Here is a 21917-nt window from a genome sequence, read left to right on the forward strand (position 1 = left end):
AGAATTATACAGTATTGATATGTGATATTGTGAATATTTATTGTGGTATTATTATCATTATTATTTCTTGTCTGTATTCTACAGAACCACACTCATACACCTGTTCAGAGCTGTACCCATTATTTCATTCGTCCTCATGCCTGTTATTCACCTGTGCCTGCAACTATTGACTAAATAGTTAAACTTCATCCATTCAAGCTCTCGTTATTGTGTCCTGACCGACGCCCCGGGGGCGAATGAAGCTTAAACACACAACGAACCAACCTATTATACAGTCCTTCAGTTTAATCTAACCAACAGGATTACTATGAAACTTGTTGCTGTGTGACCGTGAGTCTCTTGTGTCTGTCGGTGAATGACCTCCCTAAGCTCTCTGTGTACAACTCATACTTACCTGGCAGGGGAGACACCTTGATCATGAAGGAGGTTCACCTAGGACGAGGCTTAGCCATTGCACTGCGGCTGTGCTGACTTTTGCGAATTCCCCAAATGTGGGAATCTCGACTGCATAATTTCTGGTAGTGGGGGACTGCGTTCGCGCTCTCTCCTGATCAATCTGTCAACATAACTTGAAAGAAATATCTCTGTTAAGTTGTCCACCAGTAACGGAAGATGACTGCCAAAGACGTCAGCTGTGTTTTTAGGCAGGGGTTACTCGGAGATAGTGTGACGAAGCTCTCCTGTGAATATCGAGCTTGTACCATGATGTAGTGACCAACTGGTGACATGTAGGTGGCAGCAGTGCACCTTTGGATGAGAGATCACCCGTGTTGGGCAGAGCTCAGAGGAAGAGAAAAAAAGTTAACGAGACAGAAAATGGTGCTAAGAGTCCACTGTGTCTGTTAATGTGCGTTTTTTTTTTTTTTTTTTTAAATAAACTTAATATAATTTTTTTTAAAAATAGAAATTTGGTTGAGCTAATAAGAAATGTAAAATTCAGCCAAATTAGTGTTGTTTTATATTACGTTTATCATCATATTTACCTTTTTGACCATTTGTTAATAATTCAAATACTTTGTTCATTTGAGTTTTCTTGCAAATATTCAGCTGTTTTAAATACAAGGGCAGGAGCTACATTTATTTGTTGTGATACCCATAAATGTCTACTTGTTAGAGACAAATCCTTGTTAGGTTATACAATGGGAGTTGTTTCTATGAAGTTATATTTCAAGTTCTCCATTCACCTGAGGTTATTGTGAGTGTGTTCGTGTTTAGTGAGTGCCTTTTTAGACATATTTACGCCTGAATAGTACTTATATTACACATTGGTTGCTTTAAGCAGCTACATCATTGTTGGTTGTCCACTACATGGAGGCAAAACACATCACAGGCGATGGAGACTGGACAAACTAGCATCACTACATTCCATCAGATAAGTTATATCTGTGCCCCAAAATCCACTTTAAAGTCGTATTATGTACCATCTACGTTGGTGTTGTACTATTTCTCTTGTGTTTATGTAACATGAGAACTCTGTTTTTGTAGCTGATGGCTCCTATGCTTTCCATTGGACGAGATTTGGTCACGTCATCTCACATAAACTTGATCAAGACGTGGTTTTTGTCTCAGTTACCGGCACAAACCAAGGAAATCAACGCATCCATGTTAAATAATTACCGTATATGTGGTGTTGTGACTCGGAAGGTGATGGCGTTAATCTTTCACCGCGAGAGTAAAGGAGGTTTACGGGAATGACTTCCCTGTTTGTGACTGAGCCCAGGTATCGCTTCTCGGCCTTTTGGCTAAGACAGCGATCGCCTCTTTAAGGTGGTGACAGTCTTTTGCCCTTGTGGTATTGACTCTGCCAGGTGTGAGGAGGTATATTTTCTCTGTGTTCAATAATTGTTGTAAAGCCAGCTTCTTCATAGCTGGTTGACACTAATCTTGAACGCTCAATTTAGCTTTCCCCCAAATTTTAGTTTTTAAGCGTTTTATCTTTTCTGCATTTATAGTTGTTTTAAATATTTATTGGGTTTTAATTTGGTTTTTTTCCTTTTAGGTCTGTGGTACCTCCACCATGTCGGTCAACCATGCCGGCATGCGGAGGTACCACAGTCTACGTTTTACTTTTAAAGAAATTGATGGAAGTCTTTTTCTATGTTTCGTTTAGACTTCTCAAGGAAGGTTATCCAGACCATACTCGGATTCACACCGAAGGATTTGAACTGCATCCTGACCCTTCCTCTCAACAAAGGTTTTGACGTGAGTTTCTGCTCTGCTCAAGCAGTTTTGGCCTAAATATGAAAATGTGAAACCCCAGCTGTCTGCATTTAAAGTGGAAAACTTGACTGACAATTCTATGAAAACAGTAATTGTCAGGATGTTCAATGAAACGGTGAATGCAGAAGACATTTGTTTGTGGCTGGGTAGATTCTGCACTGTTAAAGGCCAGGCTACCAAGGTGAGGGATGAAGATGGCATCTGGAATTGTGCTTGGAGGGTTCCTATCCAGCAATGGCAGGACCCCCAAGGCTACCAGGGCCTGAAGCATCTCCCCTCAATGATAGTACTGGGAGAAAACAGAGGCTACATCCATTACCAGGGACAGCCAAATCTGTGTCGGAAATGTGGGGAGCATGGGCACCTAGCAGAGGCTTGTGTTATCACTATGTGTGGGAAGTGTAGAGAAATTGGGCACACTTTTGAACAGTGTCCCAATGGCAGAAAGTGCAACCTCTGTGGTGAGGCAAACCACCTTTTCAGAGATTGTCCGAAATCTTTTGCCAACATGTTGAAAAAGAAAAAAGAATTGGTTGTGGACAGAGTAACTGAAAAAGAAAATGGACAAGAGTTAATTGGAGAGGCGAGGCCAAAAAATTCAAATCTCCCTCCAAAGTCTGTAATTGGAGGAGAGAAATCAGGAGAGGGGGAGGGGCCTATGGCCTCCTCAACACTGGAGAGTCCTGAAAGTGGTGAGGTGAGGCAGGAAGAAGATGGAGAAATAACACAAACTGAGATGAAAGATAAAGCCCCTCCCCCAAATGGCCAGCCTCATAAGAGGCCAGCGTCTGAGTTGTCCCCTGGGACCCCAGTGGCCTCAGAGGAGAAAAGGGGAAGAGCTGAAAATCTCTCCAACAGCTGGTCTGTGGAGGATCCCAGAGTCTTCCCGCTCGACTCACCCAACGAGGTCTCTTTCCTAGAAATAGCTCTTCAATCAACCCCAAAGGGCGTAAGGTTAAAAACTAGAAAGAGGCAAAGCCTGCAGGTCCTGGTGGGGAACGGAGCTCCCAACCTTCATTCTTCACCAGTTGAAGTTGAAGAGAAGCTCTGTTTACAAGACATCACATAAAGCTCTCGTTTTTTTTTTTTATTGCAAAGCCTGTTTTACAAAGTAGTCTTTTAAACTTTTATACCTGTTATTTTTAACATATATATACTCATGGCTCTCACCTGCTCTACTATCAATGTGAGAAGCGTGAAGTCGAGAGTTAGAGCCCAGAGTATTTTAACCTTTCTTAGCTCTTTTAAGTCAGACCTGTTTTTATTGCAAGAGTGTAATCTCCCGTTTTTAAAGAAATACACACTGTGGGAGGAGATGTGGCCACACCCATCAATATGGAGTGGCTCAAATGATTATTTTTTAATAACTTTACATGGTTTAATGTAGTTTAAACTAAGAATTTAAACTTGTGCCGTTTTGCTTCTTTTTACTTCAAATGAGCCCAAAAAGTTATTGATTTATCATATTTGACTTTGTGTTGGATTTCTTCTGTTTCAGGATTTATTTCATACGCAGTAACACATTTTTTCTGTGTTTAAAAAAAAAAAAGTTGTAAATGTTCCCTTTTTTTTTAGCCAAAAATATATTTTCACAGGAATATGTTTATTTCAAGTTTTATTCATCCTGCTGTGATATGTACATTAAGAAAGATGACACACAAATTTACCTACATCTTTTTTCACCTTCAAGTAATAGAACACAAAAGTCCTGTTGGTAGGTTTTGTTGTTGTTATAAATACTGTAATTTCTCATGAAATGCACTAGATGACAGCAGATCTCATTATATCCTCAAAGGTTTGCAATGATTCTGTAAAAAAAATAAAATGTTTGGGTCTCATTCTAAAAACACAGGAACCTCATCAACGAGAGAGATACTATATATACGTTTCTTAATAGAAAGTGTTTCAAAGTGTCAAACAAAAAAGGTCCACAGTGCTTCTAACACTGACAAGGGCAACTTGTGGCTCAGGGGCCACATGTGGCCTTCAGTATAATTTTGTGCAGACCCAAAGTAACTCTACAAAATAACATAAACCACAGCAACACAAAATGACTCTAAAACTTTAAAAAAGGACAATAAAAATTCACAAAATGACAATAAAAATCAGCGAATCAACCCACTACAAAGACATACGAAATCACACAAAAAAACAAAACAGAAAAACACAAAATGACTACAAAAATAAGTTTAAACTAGACAAGACCTGTATTTGAAAGGAGAATACGTATTTGGCAATTAACAATTGGCAAAAATAACAACCTGTATCTGGATTTGTTGACAAGTTATATAATGCAGGAAAAACAGAAGACTGACCTTGACCTTAAATATGACCTTGAGCAAAGGTCAAAGCACACAAAATGACTACAAAAACAGAAATATCCACAAAATGACAACAAAAAAATGACAATAACAGCAAATGCTACAGAATGACTCGATGAACACACAAAATGACATAAAAAACAAAATGAATCCAAAAAACAGAAAAATACATAAATTGTCCCGATAGAGCAATTATTGGCGGAGTTACAGTAAATTAAAGTAATCACAGTGAGACGTTCAAAGTCCGTAGGAAACCTGCGCATCCTAATTAACTTTATGCGCAAAACCTGACGTGAAAATAAATATATGGTCATGCTACGTAAATATATTATTTTATCAGTCATATAAAACGTTTAGAGAGCCCATATCAATGCATACACATAAAAAAATATATATATTCGTGTATCATGATACATTTTGTACGTGTGTACGTGAACGTGACAAGGAGGAGGCGTTATTTAAAAATCACCTGCTGATTTTCAGTTAGTCTGCGAGCAGCGAGAGACGGAGACAGACGTGCGGAGAGCTTTGAAGAGAGAAAACGTTTACCAGACCCACAGAAAAGTCTCTTTAGAGACTCCTACAGAACCAGAACCAGACCAGGACTTCAGACCCGTACCATACAGAGAAAGACTTCAAACCAGAGGAGAAGTTAAGACCAGGAGGAGACCATGGGGCCACGCATGGCAGAGTGTCCAGAGTGTAAGTCATGTTGAATTATTCTCATCTGATAAACCTACTTTAATCATTAGCATTAAACATGATGGAGCCTAAACATTGTATCATTTAATCGTGAGGTTTGTGTCTTTAAATTAGGTTTGTGGCCTGAGACGTTTGGTTTAAACTTTACACAGGTTTAGGTTTAAAAACGGTCGAATAATTAAAAATAAACATGTATAGGCGTTCAGAAAACTGTGTTAACTCAATGAAAATTAAGAAATGCTGATAGATTTAGTGATAATTTTACTCTGAAGTGAGCGTTTGGGCTGCAGAGGTGTATTTAGTGAAAAAGTAAAAAATATTTAAGTCCTGATCTGAGGTAGATTTGATTAGAAATGTGTATTTTATTTCATACTTTATAAATATTAGAAAATTGAATGTTTTTTGTGTGTTTTTGTTTATTTTTAGCAGCCAGTGATGTTCAGTTAGACTGGGTGAAATGTAGTTTGCATTGTTTGTGTTTGAATTTTTCTGTGATTCATTTGAATAATGTTGGTAATGTTTAATCTAAAGATTTGATATTTGTAATGTGATGAAATTATATATATTTTTAAATCACTGTATACTAACCTATTTCTTTATTCATTAAATTACTTTTTAGTTATAGGTTTTTTCCCTGACAGCGCTGGAACGCAAGGCTGGGTCCAGAGCTGGGCAGGACCTCCGGGTTTGGTCCCAGGTTTGCCTGAACCTCCGGGTTCGGTCCCAGACTGGGCAGAACCTCCGGGTTTGGTCCCAGGCTGGGCCGAACTTCTGGGTTTGCTCCCGACCTGGTACTTGACTCCAGAAGCAGCAGAAGACCTTGAAGAACCAGAAGACCTTGAAGAACCAGAAGACACAGACGCCCCTGAGGAGGAGCTTCCTGAGTGGACTGCGTTCTACTTCGACGAGGTGACCCCTGGCTGGGAGACCCCTGAGGAGTCTGCTTGCTCAGCCTCCAGTGACTCTGAAGGTGAGTATTCCCAGGAGTCACCACTTGGACGCAGTGTCTCCAGGAAGAGGTACGTAGACGGTTCTGAGGAACCTGCATCGTCCGACTCTGACAGTCACTGTGAGCCTGGGACGAAGAGGCCGAGACGGGACGACAGCTCTGACTCATCTTAGAGTCATCTGTACTTTTCCTTTTCCTGCTCCTCTCCATCTATGAGCAGAGTTCCCCGTTTGTACCCGGCTTCCTTGTTTCAGGTAAGTTGGCCTTTGCGTCTTGCGAGACGACTGATGTCCCAGGCAACGACTGGTACCGGGACTTTTTTAATGGTAAGGATTTTATTTTTTGTTTCTTTATGACAGGCCACAGTTGGAGTGGTTGTCCTGTCACTGTTATGAAAACATACATAATATATTAGGTTGAGTTAGGTTAGAGTTAAAAATTAGAGATAACCTTTTTAATCCCAGCAAGTGAGGACAGGAGGAGACATCAACAGAGGACAGAGGCTAAAGAAGACTTCTTTATCAACCACAACAATGTAAGTAAAAATACTGAACACACCTTTACTGTAAAAATAAACTTGACTTTATAATAATGCTTGTAAAATGTTAAACAGGAGCACCAGCATCCACAGCTGCTTGAGGAGGAAACATCAACAGAAAGCAAAACAATTAATGTAAGTAAAGTCTCTCATTAGCACAGAAAGACACTGAAGTAATGTTTAATGTAAAAATAGAGGTGATTTTATACTAATGCCTGTAAAATGTTGGACTGGAACAACAGCATCCACTGATGGAGGAGGAGGATGATGAAGATGGAGGACAGGAGCACCAGTATCCACAGCATCCTGAGGAAACATCAACAGGGGACAGAAAGACTTCTATTCACCAAAACAATGTAAGCAAAAATACTACACGTTTAATAAAAAATAATATGGAGACATTACGCTATACTAATGCCTGTAAAATGTCAGACAGGAGTGCCAGCATCCACTGATGGAGGAGGAGGATGAAGAAGATGGAGGACATTAGCACCAGCATCCACAGCTGCCTGAGGAGGAAACATCAACAGAAAGCAAAACAATCAAAACAATTAATGTAAGTAAAGCCTCTCATTGGCACAGAAAGACACTGAACTAATGTTTAATGTAAAAATAGAGGTGACTTTATACTAATGCCTGTAAAATGTTGGACTGGAACAACGGCATCTACTGATGGAGGAGGAGGATGAAGATGGAGGACAGGAGCACCAGTATCCACAGCATCCTGAGGAGGAAACATCAACAGAGGACAGAGACTTCTATTCACCAAAACAATGTAAGCAAAAATACTACACGTTTAATAAAAAAAAAAAATAGGTAGATGTTACGCTATACTAATACCTGTAAAATGTCAGACAGGAGCACCAGCATCCACAGCATCCTGAGGAGGAAACATTACCAGAGGACAGAAAGACTTCTATTCACCAAAACAATCAATGTAAGTAAAGCCTCTCATTTACACAGAAAGAATCTGAATACGTGTTTAATGTAAAAATAAAGATGATTTTGATACTAATGACTGTCAATTGTCTTGTTTGATTGCAGAGTTTTGCTTCAGAGGAGAATCCGACAGTTCCAGATGTTCGTCACCAGCACTGCAGTGTTTACACAGACTGCTTTGGTTTCAACTTTCTACAAAAAACTGTTGAATTTTCAACTCACTTTCCATCTGAATCCAAGCTCATCTTCATCACTGGGATGTTTCTTCATCAGTTCTTCGTACAGACTGACACAGCTCACACATGGAGAAGATGATTTATGGAATATGACATTTAGATTTTTCCTTTTCTCAACAGTATGATGCATACATCCCAACCCAAATTTCATGCATTTTTTTGGCTTAACTTGAGCCAATTTCCATCAATAAATTGCTAATGTATTATTATTGACTATTACTATTATTTTACACCAGGTTTTTGTCATGGTTCATGATTATTTATTGATCCTTTACAATCTAATGGTTCCCAGTGCTCTCCCAGTAGGTGTGACGTGGACATCTGCACACATGTAATGGTTTATAAATGAATGCACTCGTTCATGTGTGTAGTTATGTGTGCTAAGCATAACTACATACATATATATATTGTACAGTATAATAAAATGTTATTTCTTGTCTATACAGTGTCTGTGAGTATTTATTAGTGGAGTACGTATACCAGGCTTAACTCTAACTACATTCATCCATGAACTCTCACCAATTCATTTGAATTAATTTAATTTTGAACATAAACAAAACAACAGTGTATCTACTACAATGAAAATGCTAATAATAGTAATTTAGAAAACAATCAAACAAAGCAAAGTGAGAATAAATGATTAAAATCCTGCACGTGAAGCCTGTACATGTTCAAAAAGGAGTAGGAGGAGATAGAAACTTATATGATTCTAACCCTTATACTAACAAATAACTTTAGGCTTTAAAGTGAGGCAGTAACAAAGCTTTACTTCACTAAATTTGGCCCTCAAAGAGTTGTACATTTCAAAATGTTACCCCATGCTGTGAACAATTCCTGGTGGGAACCCTGATTATGTTTTATATTTATATATACAGTATATGTTCATATTCAGTCTACTATAGGATGTTTTATGTTCTGTCTTATATATTTGTTGTTTCAAGGGCTCTTACAGAAAAAAAACTAGTAAATAAATGAATACCAAGAGCAGAAACATCTATTAGGAGTAAATATTTTTTTACTGTATTTTTTTAAATATCATTTTCAAATAATCAAGCCACTTTAGCCCTTCAGGATGTTAGTTGTTGTTAGCTTGTTTAAAATAATTTAGTTGGTTTAAAATATGGCATTAAAGGCTTGTTTCTTGTTCTGTTTAGATTGTTAAAAAAAATCATTTTCTTTTATTCTTGGTATTTTATTTTTTAATAACTTTACATGGTTTAATGTAGTTTAAACTAAGAATTTAAACTTGTGCCGTTTTGCTTCTTTTTACTTTAAATGAGCCCAAAAAGTTATTGATTTATCATATTTGACTTTGTGTTGGATTTCTTCTGTTTCAGGATTTATTTCATACGCAGTAACACATTTTTTCTGTGTTTAAAAAAAAAAAAGTTGTAAATGTTCCCTTTTTTTTTAGCCAAAAATATATTTTCACAGGAATATGTTTATTTCAAGTTTCATTCATCCTGCTGTGATATGTACATTAAGAAAGATGACACACAAATTTACCTACATCTTTTTTCACCTTCAAGTAATAGAACACAAAAGTCCTGTTGGTAGGTTTTGTTGTTGTTATAAATACTGTAATTTCTCATGAAATGCACTAGATGACAGCAGATCTCATTATATCCTCAAAGGTTTGCAATGATTCTGTAAAAAAAAATAAAAAATAAATGTTTGGGTCTCATTCTAAAAACACAGGAACCTCATCAACGAGAGAGATACTATATATACGTTTCTTAATAGAAAGTGTTTCAAAGTGTCAAACAAAAAAGGTCCACAGTGCTTCTAACACTGACAAGGGCAACTTGTGGCTCAGGGGCCACATGTGGCCTTCAGTATAATTTTGTGCAGACCCAAAGTAACTCTACAAAATAACATAAACCACAGCAACCACAAAATTACACAAAATGACTCTAAAACTTTAAAAAAGGACAATAAAAATTCACAAAATGACAATAAAAATCAGCCAATCAACCCACTACAAAGACATACGAAATCACAAAAAAAATAACAAAACAGAAAAACACAAAATGACTACAAAAATAAGTTTAAACTAGACAAGACCTGTATTTGAAAGGCGAATACGTATTTGGCAATTAACAATTGGCAAAAATAACAACCTGTATCTGGATTTGTTGACAAGTTATATAATGCAGGAAAAACAGAAGACTGACCTTGACCTTAAATATGACCTTGAGCAAAGGTCAAAGCACACAAAATGACTACAAAAACAGAAATATCCACAAAATGACAACAAAAAAATGACAGCAGGACTTCAGACCCGTACCCTACAGAGAAAGACTTCAAACCAGAGGACAAGTTAAGACCAGGAGGAGACCATGGGGCCACGCATGGCAGAGTGTACAGAAACTTGTATTAACAGATACATTCTCAAGTATGCGGGTAGAACAAAATGCAGGTGAATTCACATTATTTGCACCTCTCACTGGAGTTTGTAGTAACTCAACTCTGGGTCTACCTCTACCCCTACCAAAAGAAAATACCTCTGTGGGAACTTTTTGTCTTTCCCCTTCATCCACAATAAATGTCATTTTGCTTTCAAGTGTTTGGTAGTTCACAAAAGGGAAGGTTGAACCTTTAAGCAAAACTGATCTGATGATATTTCAGCTGTGTGTATGAATGTCTTTTTTTTTTTTTCTAAAAAAAACCAAACCCCCGGACTCTCGACGTGATGACAGCAACCTCCGGTGACCGAGCTGACGTTGATCCACTGCTCCAAGAACCACGATAAAGGGCTGAGCGATGTGAATCCGGGTCACGGCACCACTGTAGCCGGCATGTCTGCACTAGTCGACTAGAATCCTTCTGCGTTGTGTTGAATGAATTAATGAGCTGAGCCACACACAGGGGTTTGCCATTCCGGAAGGTGATTTACTGTGTGAAACAAAATAACATCAGTACAGCCACTCCACATTTCACATCCCACAGAAATCTCCTGACTACTTCCTCACTGAACTGAGATTTTTACTAATTTATCAATTTGCCAAAAACACGGTTGAATAATTTACAAATAAATTCCTCCCATCCTAGCAATTTCACATTTTTGCACGAACAATGAATAATTCACAAAAGATACACATCACATGAATCAAAATAAAATAAATAACACATGTAGTGTACAATATATTGTCTACACACCTGTGTGAAACAAAATAACATCAGTACAGCCACTCCACATTTCACATCCCACAGAAATCTGCAAAAAAAACAAAGGAAGAGGTTCCACAGACATGTGAGACTGCACTAGTGAGCTTACATACACGTGCTAACAGGAAACTTTTCTAAGTGCTGGACTAACATTAAAAAACGCAATTTCACCCATAAACTACTAACATAAATGATGGCAAAGGCCTTATAAAGTATAAACAATGTTTAAATATAACCTAAATAAAGTATTTGTTGAAAACTAACATTTCAACCAGGGGAGCTGATACAGCTGCTTACCTCCTGACCGCTTCCTCACAGAACTAAGGTAGGACCCACGAACTCACAGGAAGTAGAGTCACCGCCAAAATAAAAGTCTTCAGATAAAACATTTCAAAATAAAACCTCATGGGAGGCCGCCGGACTCCTGGTCCCCTGCTTCGCCGGCTCCGCCTCATGGGAGGCCGCCGGACTCCTGGTCTCCAGCTTTCCCGGCTCCGCCTCATGGGAGGCTGCCTAACTTGGTTTCGTCCCTCCTCCGGGCCCCCGTCCACCCACCCTGGTTTGGTGTTTGGGTGGATAGATTTTTGTTTTGAGAGCGTTTGGAACCCGCTCCTTAAAGGGGGGGTTATGTCATGTTCTGTTTAGTTATTCTGCGTCTTTGTTTATTCTGAGTCTTGTCTGTGTTTCAGGTGTTCCTGCTTGTGGCTCCACCTCCCAGTGATGTCTGTGTGCTTGGTGGGTGATTGAGTAGCTCCCTCATGTTTGCACCCAGGTGTGGCCCATTCCTAATCAGGCCTCCTCCACTATTTAATGAGTGCTTGGTCACACTGTGTTTGCTGGTTCGTTGTGTGTGATGTTGTCACGTTCGTTGTCTCCCTCTTTGTGTTCAGCTGTATCTGGTCTTGCTCCCTGTTCCTGCTCCCTCCTGTTTTGGATTTAAGTTTTGTTTTATGAGAAATAAACATGGACTGGTTCCAAGAACGGTATGCCTCTATCCTGCCTCCATCTCTCCTTGCATTTGGGTCCACACCCACACCGGACCGTGACAGTAGTAGCATGCATTGGTTGCCTTTGTAGGAAGATGAGATGAGTTATTATTAATGGGTTATATAACTGAGAATATTAATTATGATTATTAATATTACTTCAAATTTGCGGGGTGCCACTCCTTTTAACAGGAGAAATATGTCTAAGTTTTTAGACTAAACTCATCAATGTGAAACCAGGGAAAAGTGAATTCTACCAGACATCTACACCATCATCACAGCTTTAATGAATCAGAGGAATCAAATATTATGTTTAACCTTTTATTCAAAAGTCAACAATTAACACAGTCAAAATATCAATTGAAATGGGATAATTAAATCATGATAAAATGCATTTCTAGGCTAATAAAAGTGAGGATTATACGTAATAAAGTGAAATCACTAATCTAGAAGGATGCTAATCTACTAAATATTGAATAAAAATGCAGGATACATATTCAATATTTAATCATAAAATCAAAGAATAAAATAAAGAGAGCTCATAACAAAGAGAGGAGGACGGACAAGGGGGAGACGAACAAACATGAGTGAGATGTACTGTGTGTGTAGCATGTTGTTAATGCGTGTAAGTTTGTAGTTATGGAAATATGTATGTGATCTATTGTAGATGAAAGTTGCTGATGAGAGTTCATTCTTGTACCTTGAAGATGTCAGGGTTGGACCTGGAGGTGCTGTTTGAGCAATGCAGCAGGACGTGCCACCGTTGGTTCTGTTTTGGTTCAACAGAGTGTAGCCCCTTCAGCCGATCCGGGCGGTTAGGCCTTCGCAGCTGGCTTAGAGAATGGCTCTTGGCTAACCCCAATGGGTCGCGGGCCGGGCTTCCTTACGGCTGTTACGCACGTCACTGGGTGCGGAATTCGTCCGAACCAAGCAGCTGTTGATTACAAAATCTAACTGTTTCAACTAAAAATAAAAATGAAATGAAAGACTGGAAACATGAGGGAAGACGGGTGAGCATGAACGCCCGCGTCCAAAACTGTTGTTTCTGGTCGCGCGTCTTTTTTTAAAGGGCGTTTGGCGACGCCTTTTGGAGGAGGCGTCTGGGTGGATCCTTCTGTGATCATTTCGGTGATTGGTCAATGTCTCTGCTTTCAGCTTGTGGGTGTGTCTTGGGTGTGTGTAAGTGTAAGACAGAGACAGACGACAAGGGATGATTCTAAACATAAAAGAATGCCTAATAATTAATTCCACATATTTCAAAACATCTTTTCAACATCATATCCTGAAATATCATGAATTACGAAAGGGTTTGATACCAAACACGACTAGGAAATAGCCTCGAATCACTTTAGGAACTAATTAATGCATTTTACCTGTAATTACTCATAACATAAATGTCAAAAATCATGTTATGCCTCCTCTTAACTATACGGTCGCAGTAAATACCTCAAACTAACTTTTGTGATGTTTTTCTGGTAATTTTAAGCACTTTTAAATGATAAACACTTTAAAATAGCATTCTGTTGGTTATTGTCTTGCATGAAACGAGTGTGATCGAACAGACAATATTTGCAATTTCAATTTCTGTAGAAATCATTCCAAAAATGTTTTCGTTTGTAACTTTCAAACATAATACAATTTCTTTGTTCTCCTTTCTTCACTAGGAGACCTCTCAGTGACGGTCTGGTAAGCGTCTTCCTGTGATATCTCACCACAGGGGGTCAAAGGGCATTGGGACCGTTCTTTGAACTTATAGCATCCCACAGTATCTGTTTTAAAAAGGGGGAGAAGAGGGATGTTCTTCTTTGATCATAAATGTCGCAGGGAGGTAATATAAGGGAAAACTGTCCTTGGATTCTCTGGTCCTTTTGTTTGGCCGGAAGGGGAGTCGTAAAAGACGGGTTCATACTGAGTACTTCACATAGCTGGTTCAGTCTTAGCGGCTCCGGTAAGAAGTTCAAAGACCACATAGTGGGGTTAGTTCTGCATCTCAGAGTTACGGGGGCAGTTGTGTTTACACAGTTCGTGATAACACAAAAACAGGCTCCTTGGTTAATTCTTGCTAGCAAAGGGGGAGGCTTTACGCTTGATGTGGTTTGTTTCCTACATAATCCCCCTGTTGATAAGGTTTCAATGCTTTGAAGCTCTTATCAAATAGTTCTTTTGAGGAAACAAAAGAGGGAACGAACCTTCAAGTTGACGACAACTAGAAACAGGTAAAGGTGTGTTGAGGTCCTCACACACCCTGACGAAAGTTCAGGAGTGACAAAAGTCCAACGTCCTTGTTGGAACTTGGAGGTGTTTCCCCCTGTAGGGTAGGGAAATCACTCTCACCTTGACGTTGAGATGAGCAGCATTGCCAGGAAGTCAATACTGGAGGCAACGCTGGGAGGTTGAAGCTAGAGCCCCTGGTGGTTGAGGCTGGAGCCCCGGAGGTTGAAGACTGGAGCCCTGGTGGTTGAAGACTGGAGCCCCTGGAGGTTGAAGGCTGGAGCCCCTGGAGGTTGAAGGCTGGAGCCCGGGAGGTTGAAGGCTGGAGCCCGGGAGGTTGAAGGCTGGAGCCCCTGGAGGTTGAAGGCTGGAGCCCCGGAGGTTTGAGGCTGGAGCCCCGGAGGTTGAAGCCTGGAGCCCCTGGTGGCTGGCGTTGGAGCATTGCCTGGTGTTAATGCCCGTGGGCCATGGAGGTAGGAGTTGGGCGACCATGGAGTCGATTCTGAGGTGCCGCTTGGCAGTGGGCACCCGTAGACCAGGAAGGCAGACTAGGTGTGTGTACTATATGTTGCTATGTGTCCCTCAACAATGCTCGGTGCGAACATGTAATTTGGGATCAGCAGTGTGGGGTAACATAAAAGTGTACACATAAGCACATAGATAGCGTGGTATCGGTCAGTTACTCCTGGTGCACATCAATAAGACAAAGACAAAGCATGCAGGGTATAAAAGAATCAAATCTAAACACACAAAAATAAATCCCTAAGGGATCTTAAACTGAATGAGAGAGAAAGAAGAAAAGTTTTCTTTTGCTCTGGCTAAATTTGGCCTGTGCCTATATAATGAGACGCGTTGTGGTCTCGGTAGCAGGGTGTTAGATATGCTAATGTTTGGGGCCTGATCAATGGGATGGCTGATTGGAAGTTTACGGATCAACCTGCACGGTTAAGTCCTGACCCTCAGGTGTGTCCTCGGTGGGACCAGATAGCGTAGTGGATTCTAGTTCCTAGTTCTTAGTTTATGTCGTCCTTGAGGTGGTAGATGTTATTGAACGTGACGACTGGTACGTTAATTAGGAATGCTATCTCTCGGCTTGTAGGGTTTATTCAGCTCGCGGTTGAAGGTTTGTCTGTTGATTTTGGTGTTCTGTATAGCTTAATTTGGTTTCGGTGGACCCATTTGAGCTTTGATTCGGTTTTTGTGCTCGGAATCTTTATTTGGTACACCACTGGAGACAGTTTATCGGTGACCAGGGAGGGTCCTGTTCATTTGGGAAGAAATTTCTTCTATTTATTTATTTATTTTTTCAGTTTGGTTGCATGATGATTGGTTTTGCCGGCGGGCGGAGCAACGCTATAATACCAGACGCGGTCTCCCACCTGTAGTTCCTCTTGTGAGGCTTTTTGGTCGTAGTAGGTTTTACGGCCTTTCGCACTCTCTTTGAGATGTTTTTGAGCGAACGCGAACGTAGCTCGGAGGTGGTTCTCAAGATCGGTCGTGTATTGGTGGGTGGTGTAAGCGGTAGCGGTGTTAGCTTGGTTTTGGTTTTGACTCCTCTGTGTCTGGCGTAGGGCATGTCATGGGCATGTGCCAATATCACCCCCCTTTGGTTCTGTGGGACAACGAACGCATGCGTTTGGGAGTCCGCAGAAACATGGACCAAGGTGCCCTTGACTATCTGTAATGAGCGACGGGCAGCGAACAGATGGCTGGATGTGGAGGCAAAGTCCGAGGAGACTTTTAACGTTATTGGGTCATTGTCGGTGAAAGCGGGTTTTACCGGTGCGATGACCTGCGAGGACATTGGGGTGTCGGTCTCGGCAGCTGCACGAGAGCGCGTAATAGCATTCACTGACAACGGGTGGGGCTCAGCGAGCTGGGTGGGGGTCAAAGGACCAGGGTGTCCCTGATAGCGCCCTTTGTTTGGCGAGAGCATCGTTGGTTTGTTGGTTCTGAAACGCAAGACCATCGGTAGCGAGGGGGTTGTTGGTTAACGAGCACAGGGAGGTACTTCTGGTCGTTAGAGTACGGTCTACGGTTTTAGTAGCCGGACGCATTTGGGCCGGAGACCGGCTGGGGGTCTCCTTTAGAGTCCGAGAGTGGTTCAGTTGGTAGCACTGAACTCCGTCGAGTGAGTCATGCTGCAGCGGCAGTGGCTGCCTGACTTGTGCCCAGATTTTCAGGTTTTGAAAGTCGATCAGGGGCTCAAATCGGTTGAGGAGATCGATACCTATGAGAAGAGGAATCTGGTTGTGGTCTGAGATGTAAAACGGGTGCACCAGGGTCAGGTGCCCTATGGTGACTTGTACGAGAGCCTTCTTCGTGATAACGGTGGCGTTGTCGCCATAAGGTTCAATGTCCATGTGGCAGTCTTTGAGTATCAACCTTAGGTTGGTCTCCTTGGCTAGGCTGCGCAGCTCATTGAACAGTTGGGCGGACATGAGGGATATGTCTGCTCCTGTGTCAAGTAAGGCTTCGTTAGTGAGCACACCTTCAAAAGTGGCTGATATATAAAACTTTCGGGCGATTCCTCTTTCGTAGAGGTCGCACCAGAATTGGTGAATTGGTGGTTCACCCTCAATGGACTGATGTCCATTTGAAAAACGGTGGTTTGGTGCATGTGTTTGCACCAGCAAGACAGCACTAGGCGAATTATCGTCATCTTTGCATTTTGATTGTCTTGGTTTATCATAGGTTTTGTCATCTATCATTTGTTCGAACATTTTCTTGATGGATGCCATTTCTTTAGTGATTTGGTTAGCTAACCTAATTTCTAAACTTTCTATTTCATTAGATTCATCGTCTGATCTTGATCTGTTTGCTGCTGGTCGTATGACCTTTGATTATTTTTGTGATACCAAGGTTTTGAGTGTTCGTTTCTGGGTGGAGGTGTTCGGCGGTGGTTGTCGTGTCTTCTCCACTGGTCAGAACGGTTGTAATCATACCACGGTGGTCGCGGTCGGCGATCTTGGTGGTGTGAGTTAGGGCGAGAATTTTGGTGCCGAAAGTTTTGTTTTGGCGCATAATCTCGATAATCGGTGTTATCTTGGTATCGTTTTGGCTTTATTTTATGGTACGGTTGCTGGTTGTACCGCGGAGGGGTCTGTGGTGCTTGCGGTGGAGGCATTTGAGGACTGTCGGGTGTCCTTTTTGTGCCTTCCAATTGCAGCGAGTGAGAGTTATTCTTTATCGGGAACATTTCGCGAGGTGTGGATTTTGTCGAATTTTGTTTGTACAAGAGGAAGCCTCTGATTGCAAGATCGCGAAGTTTCTTACTAGACATGGTAGAGGGATCTGCCGCGACGCCGAGATGGGTGCTCGTGCTGTGGTGAAGGTTTCTGAGGAACAGTTTTTTGAACTGCTGTTCTTCCTCCATACCTGGGTCGTTGCGATTACCAAAGTATGCCTGTAGCAAGGTGTGGTAATATTGTTGGGGTGATTCGTTCTTCCCCTGTTTAACGGTGTGGGCATAGTCGAAACCTGTTTGGTGAAGTGCGTCAGAAAATTCATCCACCAGGAGGCGGCACAGTGTTGTGTAATCATTTCTGATCTGAGGTAGTTGACGTTCAATGAAATCATTGACAAGCCTGCTCGAGGTTGCTTTGATTAGGTAGATTTTATCTTCAACATTAGCCATTGGATAACTTTTTAGATAAAAATCAATGTCTCTCAAAAATGCTCTAGCATTTTGGGGTTCGTCGAACTTTGGTTCGAATCTCGGAATGTTTCTGGCGATTTTATCCAGGTCGCGGTTGGACGGTCGATTGCTATTCGGGGGCCTGGCGGGCGTCGGTCCGCCGTCAATAGGAGGGTCCGCGGAGGCATCCCGGGGCCTCCTTAAGCGACGCGGACGTACCGGTGGGTCGGTGGTGCGCAGGACTTGTCGAGTTGCGTCTTCACCGTCGGAGTCAGGATCGCCATCAGCCTCCGACATTGACAATGATGAGAGAGCGTGCCCGAGCTCACGTCTTGCGTCTAGGAGCTCTCTCCTGGTGAGGTTCAATTGTCGTTGAACCTTAGCAGTAGCTACTTTACCGTCAGCTACTTGTTGTAATAAGTCATTAACCCTCTCTCGTTCTGCGTCTAATTCTCTAGAGAGCAGTTTAGTTTTGGCTTTTGAGGCTTTGATCGCCCCTTCTGCCTCAAGGAGGAGTTTCTTCCCATCATTTGACTCGTGTAGTTGTGCGTCTAATTCCTGGGTGGTGGTGTCGAAATCATGTTCGAGGACGCGTATTTTATCACCGAGTAGCACTTTGGATTTTTCTAATTCTTTATTCTCGGTGATTAATTGATTCACTTGATCTTCCGCTTCTTCTAGGTAAGTCACACGCATTTGGAGCAGTCCATTTTCTTCACGTGTTTCGTCATACTGGACCGTGAGGTTCGCGCAGCGGGCTTCGCGTTCCTCGATGGCTTCGAGTTGAGCGTCTCGTTCGCGCTCGAGGGTTTTAACCCGATCCTGTTCGTATTTTAACTGGGCGGAGAATGCTGATATTACAAAGCCGAGCTGTTTAACCAGCTCCTTATCTTTCAGCTTTTTTGAAACGGCTGCAGTGACGCAATCGGCCACAAGGTCTCCTAATTCTTGAGGGGGAGATTCTCGGATTTTGGCATCAATTGTGGATTTTCCGTCCCCTAAAATTTCTGTGAGGAGGAATTCTAAGTTCTCGGCTGGATGGTCTTCAGAGGAGACCGACATGTTGATTTGTTGTGGGTCAAAATCGTACAAAGAACTCTAAAGGATTTCAAAATTTCAAATAATTTTTCAAACAAAGTTTAAAAATTACAATGGTAGTAAATTGTTTTATCTTATTTCGTTTGTTCTTAGCAATTCACTGTTTGGTAAATAAAGACTGAGTGGTAAACTTGAAAAAGTTTGGTGTGGTTTGTTTAATTTAAACAATTGTTCTTACTGATTTAACACTTTTATTTAAATTAACTTTACCTTAATTCAATTTCGTTGAATTAATCAACAGGTATTTTTAATCAATTAAAAAAAATGTTTTTATTGAAATTAAATTCAACTCTTATTGAATTTATTTTAATCAATAAATGTTTTCCTCAATTAATTTAAACTTTCGTTTAAATTAGCTTTACTTTGATTCAGTTTCCTTAGATTAATCAGGTGTTTTTAATCAATTGGAAAAAGAAAGAAAAAAAAAAAATTCCTTTTTTTTTTTTTTTAAATTAAATTCAAATCCTATTGAATTTATTGTAATCAATAAATGTTAATTTTAATTAATTAAATTCTGTTTTAATTTATCAGTTTTTATTTCAGTTGTAATTTCCTTTAGGTTGATTTTTAAGAATGGTTTGTGTTTAAATTCGGTTGTGTTGAATTTAATTACCTTAATTAAAACTGGTTTAACTTTTATTAAACTTATTTTAATTAATAAATCCTTCTTAAATTAGTTGCTTTCATTTAATTAACTCCCTCTTCAATTTAATTGTTTTTAATCAAATTGATTTAATTTTAATCACACTGGATTAATCATTTAGTAAAATGTGTATTTTACTTTAATCATTACTTTATTTATTTAAACTGTCTTAGTTTAATTATTTTTTTCAAATTGGTTTAAATCTTGTTAAACCTTGATTTTAGTGCGTCACTTGTATTTAAATGAGTTATCTTAGTTTTAATAAGATTACCCTTTTAATGGCTTAACTTCCGTTTAGTTATGGGCCTTGTGTGTGCGTGCGCGCGTTTCTGAGACATGACAAAATCAAATCTAGCACATTTAAAACCACACGATTTCAGCAAAGTGACGGTAAAGACAGCTGTATCGATGCACAGTTGTCAAGCAAAACGTGTCTAAAGACACGCTGTAACTTAGATGTGTTTAAAGTCTCACTGGGCACGATAGGTTAGCTTGATGCTAACCGCTTAGTAGCAGGCTGCTGCTGCTAGGCTGAGGCTCTCGTTAGCCTGTTATTCGCGAGCTCGCCACGAGGGGCAGTCGCGTCTCAAAAAGGGACAGGAAGGCCTGTCTTTGTGTATGAGCGGTGGCTTGACACATTTGCTTCCGGTTTCCGGAGCGTTACCCACGTGTTCCAACCACAATGAGCTAACATGAGCTAATACAACGATAGCTTGTCCGTTTTAAGGAACGGAAGATTCAGACGACTTACTCTTTGTTTGCGTCGGCAGATACCAGAGTTTCAGAGCTCTTCGGGGTAGCAAAGTCCTAGTTTGCACTGTCTGCGTATCTTTTCCTTTTATACGGGGTTTTCCCGGTTCTGGCAACTTACTGTTTACCTCTGACGTCACAGTCACTGACGGCGCAGTGATTAATTTTAACTTTTTCTTTTGGCGCGGCGGCCTTTCATAACATTAGCGCTTTAAACACAGAGACACGGCGGTCTTATTTATTCAGTTTCTAAGCATTAGCGCGGCGGCTTTGCTTAGAATACAACATTGGTCGGGGCGCAGCGGCTTCCGAACCAATCTGGCAACACGAGTGTTCAGTTTTTAGACCGGCTTTTGATTCCAATGATTATTCATTAACGCTGTGTTCATGGCTTCAGCTGGTCCCATCTGGAGGTGCCAGAAATTATGTAGGAAGATGAGATGAGTTATTATTAATGGGTTATATAACTGAGAATATTAATTATGATTATTAATATTACTTCAAATTTGCGGGGTGCCACTCCTTTTAACAGGAGAAATATGTCTAAGTTTTTAGACTAAACTCATCAATGTGAAACCAGGGAAAAGTGAATTCTACCAGACATCTACACCATCATCACAGCTTTAATGAATCAGAGGAATCAAATATTATGTTTAACCTTTTATTCAAAAGTCAACAATTAACACAGTCAAAATATCAATTGAAATGGGATAATTAAATCATGATAAAATGCATTTCTAGGCTAATAAAAGTGAGGATTATACGTAATAAAGTGAAATCACTAATCTAGAAGGATGCTAATCTACTAAATATTGAATAAAAATGCAGGATACATATTCAATATTTAATCATAAAATCAAAGAATAAAATAAAGAGAGCTCATAACAAAGAGAGGAGGACGGACAAGGGGGAGACGAACAAACATGAGTGAGATGTACTGTGTGTGTAGCATGTTGTTAATGCGTGTAAGTTTGTAGTTATGGAAATATGTATGTGATCTATTGTAGATGAAAGTTGCTGATGAGAGTTCATTCTTGTACCTTGAAGATGTCAGGGTTGGACCTGGAGGTGCTGTTTGAGCAATGCAGCAGAACGTGCCACCGTTGGTTCTGTTTTGGTTCAACAGAGTGTAGCCCCTTCAGCCGATCCGGGCGGTTAGGCCTTCGCAGCTGGCTTAGAGAATGGCTCTTGGCTAACCCCAATGGGTCGCGGGCCGGGCTTCCTTACGGCTGTTACGCACGTCACTGGGTGCGGAATTCGTCCGAACCAAGCAGCTGTTGATTACAAAATCTAACTGTTTCAACTAAAAATAAAAATGAAATGAAAGACTGGAAACATGAGGGAAGACGGGTGAGCATGAACGCCCGCGTCCAAAACTGTTGTTTCTGGTCGCGCGTCTTTTTTTAAAGGGCGTTTGGCGACGCCTTTTGGAGGAGGCGTCTGGGTGGATCCTTCTGTGATCATTTCGGTGATTGGTCAATGTCTCTGCTTTCAGCTTGTGGGTGTGTCTTGGGTGTGT

General features: G+C 40.7%; 1 long non-coding RNA gene and 1 other non-coding gene across 2 annotated transcripts; both read left to right on the plus strand.

The window, feature by feature from the left end:
- Positions 1 to 386: 386 nt before the first annotated feature.
- LOC114460487 (U1 spliceosomal RNA) lies at positions 387 to 550 on the plus strand. Its single transcript, XR_003673652.1, has one exon. It is a non-coding gene; the product is annotated as a U1 spliceosomal RNA (small nuclear RNA).
- A 7057-nt stretch (positions 551 to 7607) lies between these two features.
- LOC114460486 (uncharacterized) lies at positions 7608 to 8114 on the plus strand. The gene is made up of 2 exons (XR_003673651.1): positions 7608 to 7667; positions 7775 to 8114. It is a non-coding gene; the product is annotated as an uncharacterized LOC114460486 (long non-coding RNA).
- The last annotated feature ends 13803 nt before the right edge of the window (positions 8115 to 21917 follow it).

This window comes from Gouania willdenowi, unplaced genomic scaffold (assembly GCF_900634775.1).
Source record: "Gouania willdenowi unplaced genomic scaffold, fGouWil2.1 scaffold_46_arrow_ctg1, whole genome shotgun sequence".
NCBI classification, from domain to species: domain Eukaryota; kingdom Metazoa; phylum Chordata; class Actinopteri; order Blenniiformes; family Gobiesocidae; genus Gouania; species Gouania willdenowi.